General features: G+C 38.7%; 1 long non-coding RNA gene across 3 annotated transcripts; it reads right to left on the bottom strand.

Annotated features, from left to right (window-relative positions):
- Positions 1-2,960: 2,960 nt before the first annotated feature.
- On the bottom strand, positions 2,961-12,541 carry LOC103235674 (uncharacterized). Of its 3 annotated transcripts, XR_497897.3 has the most exons (4): positions 11,068-12,541; positions 8,805-8,963; positions 8,464-8,708; positions 2,961-5,450 (listed from the first exon to the last, which is right to left on the bottom strand). It is a non-coding gene; the product is annotated as an uncharacterized lncRNA (long non-coding RNA). The 3 variants fall into 3 exon arrangements; XR_005237603.2 differs by lacking the exon at positions 11,068-12,541 and having other exon boundaries at positions 8,805-10,300; XR_012093344.1 differs by lacking the exons at positions 2,961-5,450; positions 11,068-12,541 and adding an exon at positions 5,463-7,036 and having other exon boundaries at positions 8,805-10,300.
- Between the last annotated feature and the right edge of the window lie 1,592 nt (positions 12,542-14,133).

The raw sequence follows: 14,133 nt of genomic DNA, 5'->3' as shown, positions 1-14,133 counted from the left end.
TGCAGGATTAGTGCACGCAACTTATCCAAACCTCCCTACTACCCTGTCTCCGATATGTGAAGGGGCTGCCGAAGAAATGAGCAAGCTTGGCTTTGTCTGTGTGTTCCCATCAGAAAATTTAATTTTTCCCCGTAAGTTCCAAAATTTTGTGAGCCTGCAGACATTTTTGTAACCCCTGAAATATTCATGATCGTTCCTACACTTAATGCAAGGGCTTGGTTCTCCTCAGTGTTGGTAGAGAGCATGTTGGATAGAAGATAACTACCTATATGTGATATTTTAAACTTCTAGACACTGCAGCCCACTGAAATGTAAGTTTCTTGAGGAAGGAGGTTTTTCTTATTTGTCTTTGTGTTCCGAGTTTTCATGGTGGTGTCTGGCATGTAGCTGGTATCTATTAACTACAACTAACCCTTCCTTCCAAGTCACATTTGAATAAAATGAACAAAAATACAGACTGGAAGAGTTAATATTCCCTTTCCAAAGAACTAAGGGAATAGTTACTCACTAGAAGATAATATTACTTATTATCTCTTATATAATCTTTTAAATTCCTTTCACCCAGAAACTTTAATTACCAATGGGCAAATGCTTCTCTAATTATTTGGACCTAATTCCTATGTCATAGTCAAATAATTGGACTTGTAAATTTTAACAAGAATAACTACAAGCAAGTAAACAAACTAAATAATGCAAACATTCATATTTCACAGACCTTCTTGGATCAAAAAGGAATATTTTTGGTAACTGATAATTTTAGGGAACCGATTATATTCTATTCATTGCATTTTTCCCTACTCAAAAAGTATAAAACAAATGTTCATTTTTTATGAGTCAAAATTGCAACATGTATAAATAATTGGTTTTCAATGATGCATGCAAATAATATCAAAACTTGTTTTAAATGTGGAAGCAATTGTGAATATAATTACAGAGTGTGCAGTTCAACACCCTCTTCCTCATTAATATATATGGACCCTCTAATGGATGTTCATCATTCCTTGGGAATCAAATCTGGCAGGTCAGTCCAAAGAAGATCACTCTTCCTGGCTGTCAAATAGATAATAGCCTAAAAAGCAAATCAAAAGCAATATCCAAATCAATTGCAACATTTAGAAGAGCAAGGCCCACTTAAAACTCAAACTCCAATTTCGTTAGTACTCAGAAAGAAATATTAGTTATAGGGATACAAAATATGCTACATAAATCTTACCTCTTCTCATTTGACCTCTCCCCCTCCTATTTTAGTGGGTGTTAGCCAACAGGGATATATTGGCTTTGACTGTAGTGGTTGGGGATGGGTGAGAAAAGTTGCTTCCTATATTTGTATAACTCGTGTGTTTGTGTGGACCTATGCACAACCATTCCTGTCATTGTTGCAAAATTCATAGTAATTTCTCAGTTTTGCAGACTTTGGCTTACTCACATTTGTAGTTGCAAACTACAATTAAAATTCTATGGCTTTGTGTCATTTCCTCTAGAGCATCTCTTTTTGGGTAACCTGTAAAAGACAACGGGATGAGTGGGTCATATAAACTCCATGAAGCTGGCCAGGATATATTCAAGAAGGCAGCTTTGGAAATGAAGGTGCATAGGCTCAAAAATCCTTGGGCACTGCCAGCCATCTTTGTTATGTCATCTGTTGCTGTGACCATCCCTCTTCCCAACCCTAAGTCAATGTAATACATAAGCTGATCTCGAAGCCTTGAGAAGGATTAGTGAGCTGGTGAAGGGCAGAAAGAAGGAAGGTGTAGAGAGTTTGAACAACCCGTGCCAATGTTCAAATGGTGGAAATATGGCTCTTCTGAGGAGTTGAGAGGGGATTGGAAATGATGGAGCATTGCTTGCATGTGAAGATGAGGCTGGGCAGCCGGCAAGGGTAAGATCATGTAGACTTGGGCAGGACATGCATAGCCATATAGAAATCAATTGCAACATTTAGAAGACCAATGTCCAATCAAAACCCAAACCCTAATTTTATTAGTACTCAGAAAGAAATGTGAATGATAGGGATATAAAATATGCTATGTAAAGCTTATCTCTTCTCAGTTGACCCTCCTTCCTTCTATTTCAGTGGATAGAGTAGGTGAAAGAGGCATATTAGCTTTGGTTTAAAGTTCATTCTGAAAGTTAGGCTATTTGGTGAAATTTTTCAAAGATGGAGCAACATAGCTAGATATCAATTTTAGAAGTGATAAAAACCCATCCTAAAGATGTGGTTGGGGTGGTGGGAGTGAATAGATCTTTAAGATGTAGAATTAACACTGTTGATGACTGGCAGTCAGAGTGAATTTAGTATGACATCCACATTTCCAGGCAGGTAACTTGAAGGACGATGGTGCCATTGATTAAAATACGTATTATTATGTATTACGGTTATTGTTAGAGAGCAAATATGAGATGAGGGATGGAGATTTTAAAAAAGAAGATAGTGGCTCATGCCTGTAATCCCAGCACTTTGGGAGGCTGAGGTGGGCAGATTGCTTGAGCTCAGGAGTTTGAGACCAGCCTGGGCAACATGGAGAAATCCCATTCTACCAACAAAAAACCAAAACATTTTAGCCAGGTATTGTGGCACACGCCTGTGATCCCAGCTGCTTGGGAGGCTACGGTGGGAGGATTGCTTGAGCCCAGGAGGTTGAGGCTGCAGTAAGCCGAAATGGGTCCCTGCAGTCCAGCCTCGGTGACAGAGTGAGACTGTCTCAAAAAAAAAAAAAAAAAAAAAAAAAGGAAGAAGAAGAAGAAAATGTTTTATGGAGATTTTTTAGCATGTCGCTCTCTAATGTGCACAGCTAAAACAGGAAAAACAACATCATCAAAAACGACAAAGGGATGCCCAACAACCAATCCCCAGAAATTCTGATTTAATTGGTTAGAGCGGAGCCAAGGATTAGGTTTTTTTTGTTTGCGTTTTTGTTTTTATTATGGTAAAAAAAAAAAAAAACCAACAACATACATGAAATACACCCTCTCAACAAATTTTTAAGTGTACAGTACAGTATTGTTAACTACATGCCCGTTGTTATACATATCTGTTGTGCAAATCTCTAGAAATTTTTCATCTTGCATGACTGAAAGTCTATAATCATTGAACAGCAGCTCCCCATTTATCTCCCTCACTAGCCCTCAGTATCACCATTCAAATTCCTCCTATGAGTTTGACTGCTTTAGTAGATACCTTATATATGTGGAATCATACAGTATTTGTCTTTCTGTGACTGGCCTATTTCACATATCATAATGTCCTCAAGTTCTTCCATGTTGTAGCATGTGTTAGGATTTCCTTCTGTTTTAAAGCTGAATAATATTCCATTGGATCTACACACCACATTTTCTTTATCCATTCATCAGTTGATGGGTCTTTAGGTTGTTTCTACCTCTTAGCTCTTCTGAGTAGTGCTGTAAGAAACATGGAGGACAGATTATCTCTTCAAGATCCTGATTTCAGTTCTTTTGTGTAAATACCCAGACATGGGAATGCTGGATCATATGGTAGCTCTATTTTTAATTTTTTGAGGAATTGCCGTACTGGTTTTCATAGCAGCTGCTCTATCTTTTTTCCCTACCAACAGGGTACAAGGGTTCCAGTTTCTCCATTTCCTCGTCAACATTTATTCTTTTCTTTCCTTCTGTTTCTTCTTTTCCTTTTTTTTTTTTCTTTTAATAATGGCTGTCCACACTGGTGTCAGATGGCATTTTATTGTGGTTTCGATATACATTTCTTTGATGATTACTGATGTTGAGCATCTTTTCACACACTTGTTGACCATTTGTATATTTTCTTTGCAGAAATGTCTATTCGAGTCATTTGCCCATTTTAAAATTAGGCTATTGATTTTTTGCTATTAAATTGTGTGAGTTTCTTACATATTTTACATACTAACCCCTTATCAGATACATGGTTTGCAAATATTCACTCCCATTCTGTAGGTTGCCTTTTCACTCTACTGATTGTTTCCTTTGCTGTGCAGAAACTTTTTAGTTCAATGCAGCCGCATTTGTCTACTTTTGCTTCTGTTTCCTGTGCTGTTGGTGTCATATTCAAGGGATCATAGGCATTAGGTGTTTTTATAAAGTTCCCCCAGATGACTCTATTGTGCAACCAGGACTTAGAATCATTGGTCAAAATTATACCTTGCTATGATGTAAAGCCTATGGTTCCATCTAGACATGAAAGTTCTCTCAGTAGAGCAGGCCAGCAGCTGACCACATTTATTGTCTATGTGGCATGGTGATCCCTACATGGAGGAGTGTGTCTAAATTTCTGGATGGGATAAGAGTGAGGTAGTGAGAATATAGCTGGAAAGAGCATATTCAATATTGTTACATAATTTTATCTCAGAATAATAATTTTTTCATAATTTAAACTAGAAAAAGTAACAATCCACTGGAGTAACACAGTTCAGAAAGTCTAGAATGTCAGTTCTCTGAGGACAGGGATCTCTGTCCCTGTCCACTGCTGTATCTCCAGCCCCCAGACAGTGTCTGGCACATTGTAAGCACTCAAAATATGTTTGTGCAAGTGGCTGAGCCAGAGATTGGATGTGGTTCTGTCCACAGTGCCTGGAACTGTTGTTTTCCTCTTTTTATCTGGCCTCTCAGCGCTTCCTCTTTCCTGCCAGCCTTGTCTTCCCGTCTTAGCTCAGAGGAAGCTGTGTCCAGCAGGCATCTTCCTTCTGTGAAGCTGTAAGGGCTGTATGCAACTGGGTCCTGAGTGCAGTGTGTGTGTGTTGCTGGGCAGTGGGGGAGTGGGAGGGGTAGAGGTGGGGGGTGATAGGGGACAGGGGGTGAGGGCATTGGTTCATCCAGGAAATGTCCATTTACATACTAAAGTCTGGTTGGTCTGGAAGAATAGCTGAGCACAATCAGTCCTGTGTGTCCACAGACCATGAAGCTTAATATAAGTTAAGCCCAACCATATTTAACAAAATATTATGTCACTGTAGTCATGGAGTGACAATCATAAAAGTGTTAAAAGAAAAATATAAAGTATGCACTGTATTAATAAGCTATTAAACTTCATCCTTTCATTGAAATCATTTTCACTTGTATTTTAACAATCTGTACATTATCAAATGACAGTCTGTTTCGAATATACCTGATAAAATTTTAAAAAACCATTGACTTGTTTCTATAGCATAAATGTGAAAGCTTTCAGAAAGAAAAAGAAGAAATGGAATACAAGTACAGTTTTTCATAATTTGTATTTTATCATTTTTGAGCACTCAGATGAGGATTTGGGAAAATCTTCATGTCACTCTTCTAATAAAGCCACAGTGAGCACTTCATGCTGCTTCCACTTCCCACACACAAACTTTCTAATTATAAAAGGACCTTTTCAGACTTATTCAGGGCATATAATCTTATTTGCAGCTCCTAATTGGAGGACTGTGTTTGTTGAAAAGAACAGAAGTCTTCAGTCATTTAGAATAAAGCTGGCCCATCAACCCCTGTGGGAAGAAAAGAACTATTTATTTTATCCGTTAATCCCAAATACAAACACAATAAAGCTGTCTTTTCTAATAGTGACCTATTTCATGTTAAATTGGGATAAAGCTAGCTTTGCTCAATAAGACTATTGTGGTCAACAAAAAAGTCAATCTTATTAGGATTCCCATTGAATACCTTCCAATAACTTATCTTTTAAAATGCTAAACCCAAATCCCAGTTGAATTCTCTACGTTGTCTGACACAAAATGCAAATCTAGAAAGGAAATAACCTCAACTAGTGAGCCCCATCTAGTGGCAGGGAAGTAAATTGCTGGTCAAAAACCTGGTCTCTAATTTATTCCTCATCTTTAATCTGATTTTTAAGATTCTTCTATTTGTGCCTAAACCCTTATGTTTTTGTTTCTTTCTGAGGTCTTTTTGCCTGTATTTTTATTTCTAAAACTAAATAACTTTCTATACCAAGCACATTTTTTCTTGATAACTTACAAAAATGCAACATTGCTTAAAATTAGCCAGATTTTCCCATTGATTTTATTTTAAAATATTAATTTTAAAATGTGGAAAGTCATGTTCCTTGAATAGCATTACAGAGCACTCATGTATTAAACTATGTTTGATGTAAATAATATTATTCACTTATCAATTTTATTTTATCAAAAGACCCCAAAAGCTCTTTCTTGATATGAGCTTTAGAGGAGCAAGACCGAGTCACAGACAAATCCAATGGAACATCTAAGGACATTGAAGATTTCGAAGTCTACTTTCTTGGGCAATGTCTACATTTGAGGATTGTACTGGCTTGGAGGTCGGCTTCTTTTAGCCAACTACATCAGAGTTTAAGTGCAGTGTGTCTGCCTTCCATGCTTCTGCATTTCTCGACTTTTAATAAACATGTCAAAAACGAATAAGGCAAGAGCAGGGCTCAGCTCCAGTCATGCATGAGAAATGCTTTTGCTAATAATTCTGCCTTATAAATGCAAATCTTCTTTGCTCCCACAAAAAAAAACTTGACAATAGCCAAATGAAGTAGAACATATTCCTCAATTTACCTACACTTAAGATATTTCAAAATATATTTCCACTAGCCTATGTGCTCAAACCACAAAAGCAGACATAGGTATATAGAGGTATCTGGGCTATGGAGGAAAGAATAAACGATTCAAGTTCAGATATTAACATTGCCCTTCATTGGCTGCACGACCTTGGGAAGCCAAATCTCCCAATAAGGTGCCATGAGTTCAGGCTATGGAGCAGACAATCCCTATTTCTCCGCCTCTCAGCTGTAAGACTTTAGACAAATTATTTCTCTAAGCCTTGACTTCTTCATGTATCATGATATTTATTTCCTTCGTACAGGAAGATTGTTATGAAGATTGACTGATAAAGTATGTGAAGTGTGTAGCTCAGGGTCTGGCACATAACAGAGTGCTCAATGAATACTATTATGACTCACAAATGGAGAGACCAGTGCCCACCTCACAAGATGGTCGGGAAGACTCTAAGACATGGGAAAATGTTGGTCAACTCTAAGGTACTCTATCAATGTTATGAGTTAGACAAACCTAGTAGGATCCTCTGAGAAGACCTAAAAATAAAAAGAGAGCTGTTAAAATGGAAGAACATGGGGCTTTCAAAGGTCAGCACAAGCTCCGTGAGCTGAACAGAATTATTGTAGGTCTAATAATTTGTATTGTTGGCTTACATTGTATTTGGGGTTGCAAATTTTTGAAAAGAAGAGAATGATAGAGTTGGAAGGGAGATTGTATTAATTTAGTTTTCTTGTTTTACTGAGGGAAAAAACCTAACACCCCTTCCTTCTTCAGAACTCTTTGCATACTTGAGATCTTTTAAGAATTTTTAAGTATTTGTTTAATGTCTGCTTTTGCTTGGACTGTAAGACCCATGTAGTCAGGGGCCATGTCTATTTGGGCTGCACTGTATCCTCAGATGTAGCCCTGTGTCCAGCAGTGTCTAGTAGTGTCTAGTACCTTGTCTACACATGGTAATTGCAGACAAGCTCAAAACTGCCATATAGGAGTACATGAGGGCATGGACTCCTCAGGGAGGAAAGGCTGGACACAAATTGGACCTCTCTGGTTTACTTCCCGTGTGACTTTGGGCAAGCTACTTAGCCTCTCTGAGCCTCAGTTTCCTTGCCTATAAAACAGGACTAATAATGGCAGTACCTATTTCACAGGGTTGTTCCAGAGCTTTATGAGCTAACTCCTGTAAAGTGCCTGGAATGGTATAATTCTATAAATTTTCCTAAATGACCAAGATAGCAAAGCCAATTAGAAAGTGTTCTGGAACTAGAACCCTACCTAAGTCTTGCTCTTTATTTTTTTTTCCCTCCATATCTTTCAAACCCTCTGCCCAAACCACTATTCCAAACCATTAGATCTTATCAGATAAAAAGAGCAATGCAAAATAAAGTATTGGATGATTCACTCAGAGGTGCTGCAGGCCTTCCAAGTCTAGCAGCAAGTTTTAGGAACTGATTTCAATGGTGGTAACAGGCTTATTATTGCTAATAACCTCCCAGTGTCTAAAGCACAGAGCTGTGCAGAGTATTTCATATTTTGCTCTAACAGCCAGTCCTTAAGGGTTTGACTCTCAGATGTAGGCATACTGGATTATGAAAATGGCACATTTAAAAATATCTCTGCACCTCACTCCTAGATGACTTTTAGCAGGTGAACTAACTGTTAGCCTCCTGGAAGATTAGATGTCAGGATAATTAGCTCTCTGCCACATAGGCTTATCTACTTTTCAAATCTTACTCTCCTTTCTTCCCTATGTCTCTTAGTAGACACAACTCATAATTACTTTATGCCTGAGTTTTCCCCTTTCTTTTCAGCACACTCATAAACCACCTCCTTGTCATGACTTATTGCACCTCACGCTCAATTCATACTGTTAGCTTTGACGTTCTCTTTTGTAATTCAGTTTGTATTCAAATACCAGAGAAAACAAAGAGCAAGTTAGACAGGTAAACCAGATAATGAGTATTACCTACAATGACCCATTCTCCTGTCTCTCCTTGGTCTTCAAAATTCCATGTGCTGTGGAGGAAGTAAAAAGCGCATTTTCCCATTTCATGGCATGTCCAGAGGTCTGTGAGTTGCTTGTTTCATTGTCTAACATTAGGGTCTCTGAGCTTTCCCATTTCATTATTCTGTACGACCTGGACTCAGCCTTATAGAACTGGGGAATAACTTTCGCTTTTCTATTACAAATGGAGCCAATGAAAAGGTAGACTGAAAAAGAATAAGATGGAGTGGAGAATTCACCAAAGGAACCATACAATTACAGAAATTTCTGGCTGGAAGAACTTTGAAAGGCTCTCTGCTCACCTCCCTGTACGTTAGCTCTACCTCATGCTGATGGGATGGGTAATTATGGCTTCTATTTCAAAAGACTTCACAGGATCCATGCCTCTGCCTTCCATTTAAGACAGTTCTTCATGTATGCAGCAAATACCTCCTCCCCTTCTAGTTCAAACTCTTTTCTTTCTGTTGTTAGGAAGAAGAGTTGGTTAGTTTAATGCCACCTAGAAATACAGATGTCCAACAGGTAGAAAGGAGAGACTGCTTCAATTCCCAGCTTCCTTCCTCTCCTACAACCCGTAGACTTTGTTCTCCAGCTTCTCTGGGTATTGCTACAGTTTGATTTATTGTGAGAACTCCAGGATTTCCTGAAAATGGTCTAGAACTGAGCCAGTGTTTGAGGTACAAGAAAAGAGAATGAGGAATGTTTCCTCCGTTTTCTCTTTCCTTTGTCAGCATTGTTGTACCATTTCTTAGGGACTCTCACTACTTCCTCACCCCACTCCACCTTCACAGCTCAGAAAATGTGGGGCAAAATCCAAGTCCTACGAAACTTCCCTTAGGCTTATGCCCTTAGCTCTATCCCAAATCCAGATCTTCTCAAAACTCTAATTAAGGGCTTAGAGTCCTAAGGACCAGGAGTTTTCTAAGACTTGTAGATCCAGGAATTGCTACCTAGTGACCTAAAACTGTCAGAAAATTCCCCCTACTTCACTCCCATCTGTAGTTTCCTTAATTTTTTTTTTTTTTTAAATGCTGAGCACGACTTGATAGTAATTTGCTGGGCTATTTTTGACACATATCTGTCTTCGTTTTTGGACACCAGTGATCAGCCTATTGAACTTTAAGTGGTCTGGCAACATGTGTAATGAAGAGCAGTAGTTCAGGGGTCAGGCTGACCTTGGTCTAATGCTCCACTATTTCATTTATTGTTGAATGACTTTTGTCAGATTGCTTAACCTATCTAAGCTTTGGGTTCTTTCTATGTAAAATGGAGCTGATGCAGACTTCAGGGTTTGATAAGAAGATTAAAGAGAGAATTGACGTATGTAAAGCACCCAATATCATTCCTGGCCTGCACTAATGATTTCAAACACATTTATTTCTCTCCCCTACTGGATAAAGGGCAAGAGCTATAGCACCTTAGGCATTTAGTGGTTTCATCAGTTAAACTGAGCTGCCTTAATAGCAACATTCACTGGAATTGTTAATAAAAGAAATAGTGACTTTCTGTTATAGAGACTTAATAAGAGTCTCTATTGTGTACTTGCTGCGTGCCCCATATTGTTCTGGGTACTGAGGCTAGAAAGGCAGTAGGGCATAGGGTTCCTGTACTGATGAAGCTCAGAACGTAGAATCATCTGGCACATATGGGCCACTTCATGAACATGTAAGAGTCACATCGGGATTGACTTAAGATTTTAGAGGACCTAAGCACTAAAAAAATTACAGTGATGCCGCTTCCATATATAATTAAAAATAAGAGCAGTATTAAGTCATAATTAAGTGTAAAGAAGCAGAACAGTGCTCCAGTATTTTTCCTACTGTGATAACAAACTTAGTACTTCTTTTGAAATATCAATTTTTAAATTATTTTTTTCAAAGTGATATTTTTTGAGGTATCCTCATTTTGTAGGCAACTAGTATACTTACGGATAATCTAGCCCTGGCCCCACATTACCCCAAGGACTGGCCTCATGTTCCCTGAATGGATCAGAAGCTAGAACAATGGCATAGAAGCCACAGGTCTTGATCATTCATAAACTATTTGGTAAATTCCACTAAGAATAAAAAAGTAATTGAATATTTTGAGGCAAGATCAAATCACCTTATAAAAAAGTAAAAAGTAAAAAAGAACTGGCTCAATTCTAGACCATTTTCAGGAAATCTTGGAGTTTTCACAGTAAATCAAACTGTAGCAATAACCAGAGAAGTTGGAGAATTTGAAATTATTTCCAAATATATGGAATATTTTTCTCTGGAATGGACTTTTCAAAATGCACAAATGGGACATAGGAGAAGTCATATTTAGATGAGCATATTGTAGAGACAATTTTATGTTATATCTTAAAGGACTAGCTCACTGCTCAGCTGCTTACCCCAGCTCTGTTGTTACAATAAAGATAATATGCTGAGAACGATGGTGGCATGAGACATTCACCAGGATGCAAAGGTACCTTTTTTATTTTTTTTTTCTTTTCTCAGTTCCTCCCTTTCTTAAATGGAGGATGTTTTCTCTGAAGGCCACAGTCTGGCTGTAGCAAGGCTGGCAGTATCTGGAGAGGCTTACCTGAAGATCTAGCTGAGAGCCACTGACATTTGGAGCCACTCACCTTTACACTGCAAATCTGAAAGATAAGCAACAAGAAAGACCTAGAAACAGTGACAGAACTTTCTCACAGACAAAAACAATTTACACAACCACTGTAAATAGTTAATAAAATCCATTTTGTAGTCCATCTACTTAGATTTCCATTACATCCTGTTCTGTTTCACACATGCATTTTTCTTTTGGATTGTTAGGTAATAAAGAGTCAAGTCATTTATCATGTAGTGTCTTAGTATTACTTTAAAATGTTTTACCATTTTCAGGAAATTATGTGGCTTCTATAATTAATCTCCCAGTAGAAGCTGTTTTAGAAAGACTCCAGAACAACCAAAAGAAGTCTTTTCTTTGTGGAAGTGTTTTGGGTCTTGTGAGTGGAAACATTCAGAAACAGATGCCAGTGGTATTATCACATATTGCAAACTGTTCATTTAAGATAACGAGGATGAAAACAATAGAGTTCAGTCTCACTCTTGCAAAACTGCCCTGTGACAAAGCTGTTGTTAAATGGGGTCCACAATGAACTCCATGATATGCTATAATTAGAGTAACTCTACAGTGTAAAGCTGGGTTTCCACAGTTCTTATACCCTAAATGGATACAATAACACTTGGCAGAAGTAAGGAGGAGAGTTCCCACCCACTGACCCCTTCCCTGCTTGGCATTAGTAATACTAGTTACTACTTAGCACTTTCCACATATCAGGCATTATTCTAAACATTTTTACACATATTGGTTCATTTAAATACTCACAACTTTCTGAGGAAGGTGCTGCATTATGCTAATTTTTGGATGAGGAGACCGATACACAAAGTAATTGGAGGATTTGCCAAGGGCAGACTTCTCAAGGGCTGAGGCAAGGAGCAGAACTCAGGCAGCCTCGCCTCCCAGTCCAGCCCCTCAGTTGCTGTACTCTGTGGCCCAGCATGGTATACAATGTTCAGTGTTCTATTCTCACAATCTAATTTACACTAGCACATGGTCAGGTCATTCAGTCATCTCATTTTACAGAAGAGAAAACAAAGGCAAAAAGATGCTAAGTGGCTTTGAAAATCTCAAATACATGATGGTTACAGGGCTGGGCATGGTGACTCATACCTGTAATCCCAGTACTTTGAGATCCAAAGGCAGGAGGACTGCTTGAACTCAGGAGTTTGAGATCAGCCTGGGCAACATAGTGAAACCCTATCTCTACCAAAAATTCTTTAAAAAACTTAGCCAAGCTAGTAGTCCCAGCTACTTGAGAGGGTAAAGCAGGAGGTTTGAGACTGCAGTGAGCTATGATCACAACATTGCACTCTAGCCTGGGCAACTGAGACCTTATCTTGATGAAAAAACAAAAAACCAAAAATGAGATGGTTGGGAGGTCAGATTGCCTGATGTTTAGCCAACGCTTTCTACTTTAGAGCATTGTATCATTTCCTCATTTTCCTTCTCCGTGTAAAAAAAAAAAAAAAAAGAAAGAAAAAACACAAAATCTAAACTGTTGCTTTATTTTTTCTATGATTCATCCTCATGGGTCACAAGCAAGAGCAGAAGTTTGCTTGGCCTGTATGCTGAGCACAGCAAGCCCCACTCTGGGCCCAGGTTCTGCCCAATGCAGCACTGGCTTTGCTTCTTGAAGGCAAATGAGCAGTTTTATTGGCTTTATCCTCAAATTATGGTTTTAAAACAGTTTGATCTCACACTTGGGCAGATTAATAAGTACTAGGAAGTGCCCCCATCTGTAGGGTGTATCTATGCAAGAGATCAAGAGAACAATTTGAAAAACCAGAGACTGGATAATCTCTAGAAAAATGTTCTTGTTTCCTCCAAGAAACTCCACAGAATGATCATATTTATTTTCTTCTGCAGTGTCAAGGTTACATTTTTGTTTGTTCCACTTTGCTTTTTAACAGGGTTATACCAAGTGTGGGCTCAGGTGGTTTTTGTGGGGCAATCTGACCTTCAGATTAACCTCATTCTAAGCCAGTTAGGTATCGTTTCTTCTGCATAACCACCTGATGCGCTTATTTGAGAGTGTTTTCTTCCTAAATGAGGACGAAACTGGTTATGATGAAACCACAGGCAATGCAGAGCACAGGTAGGATTTAATCTTTCACAATGTCACTTGATTAAGCAGGCAATCATCTTCTGCCATGCCTGCAAGGAAAATTTCAAGTCATGTGAATTCTTATCTCATCTGCATTAGTCAGAGTGCACGAGATTGGAGATGGTATATGCAAAATAGGTAATACATTTAGAGTATTTAATAAAAGGACTATTTACAAAGATGGAAACAGGGTGGAGGAAAACACAAAAGAGATAGTGTAGCACCCCAAGGCTAGCCTGAGCAGGGAGCCATCACCTGTAGACTTAAAGAGAAAAGTTATAGGGATTGGAGAGAGAGCTGCACATGATAGGAGCCGTGGCTTCCCAGAAAGACACAGACACCCATAGTAACCCAGCAAAGAGGAAGCCAAGGGAATGGATACTCTAGCCTCAACCCTCCTCCTCCCCATTGACCAAATTCAACCAGAGGACACGGTACCTATTGAGGTGGTCCAAAGGGGACCATCTCCCAAGGCCCGGTGCAGGGGACGGGGCAGAGGAAAGACACCCAACACACTCTCACACTAAAGTCTGAGGTAAAATAACTTCAACATCCCTTCCTGCTGTGACATGAGTAGTTTAATAAAGAAGTAATTAGGAAAAACAACAACGATGTGGAATTAGGTGACTAATTTTATGCCTATGCCTATGGCTGAAATCAGAGTTGTAAATTCCTCATTGTGTTTTATGAGTCAGAACTGGATGTACCCAAAGGGTCTCAAGAAAACTCTGGGCCTCAAAATAGGCTCTCTGATAACAGGGCAAGGAGAGCCAGTGGAAATCAGTTCCTACCAAGACAATGAGCACAATCAAAATTAAACAGAAACATAGATTTAAGAAAGGATCACAGGGGCTTACAATTTTTGGCCTAAAATCTACAGAGGCACCCACTGCATTGAAAGGCCCATGTTTTAATGGAATAAATGAAACCTAATTTTG

This window comes from Chlorocebus sabaeus, chromosome 7 (genome assembly GCF_047675955.1).
Source record: "Chlorocebus sabaeus isolate Y175 chromosome 7, mChlSab1.0.hap1, whole genome shotgun sequence".
Classification (NCBI taxonomy): domain Eukaryota; kingdom Metazoa; phylum Chordata; class Mammalia; order Primates; family Cercopithecidae; genus Chlorocebus; species Chlorocebus sabaeus.
This window is presented reverse-complemented; position numbering and strand designations above follow the sequence as displayed.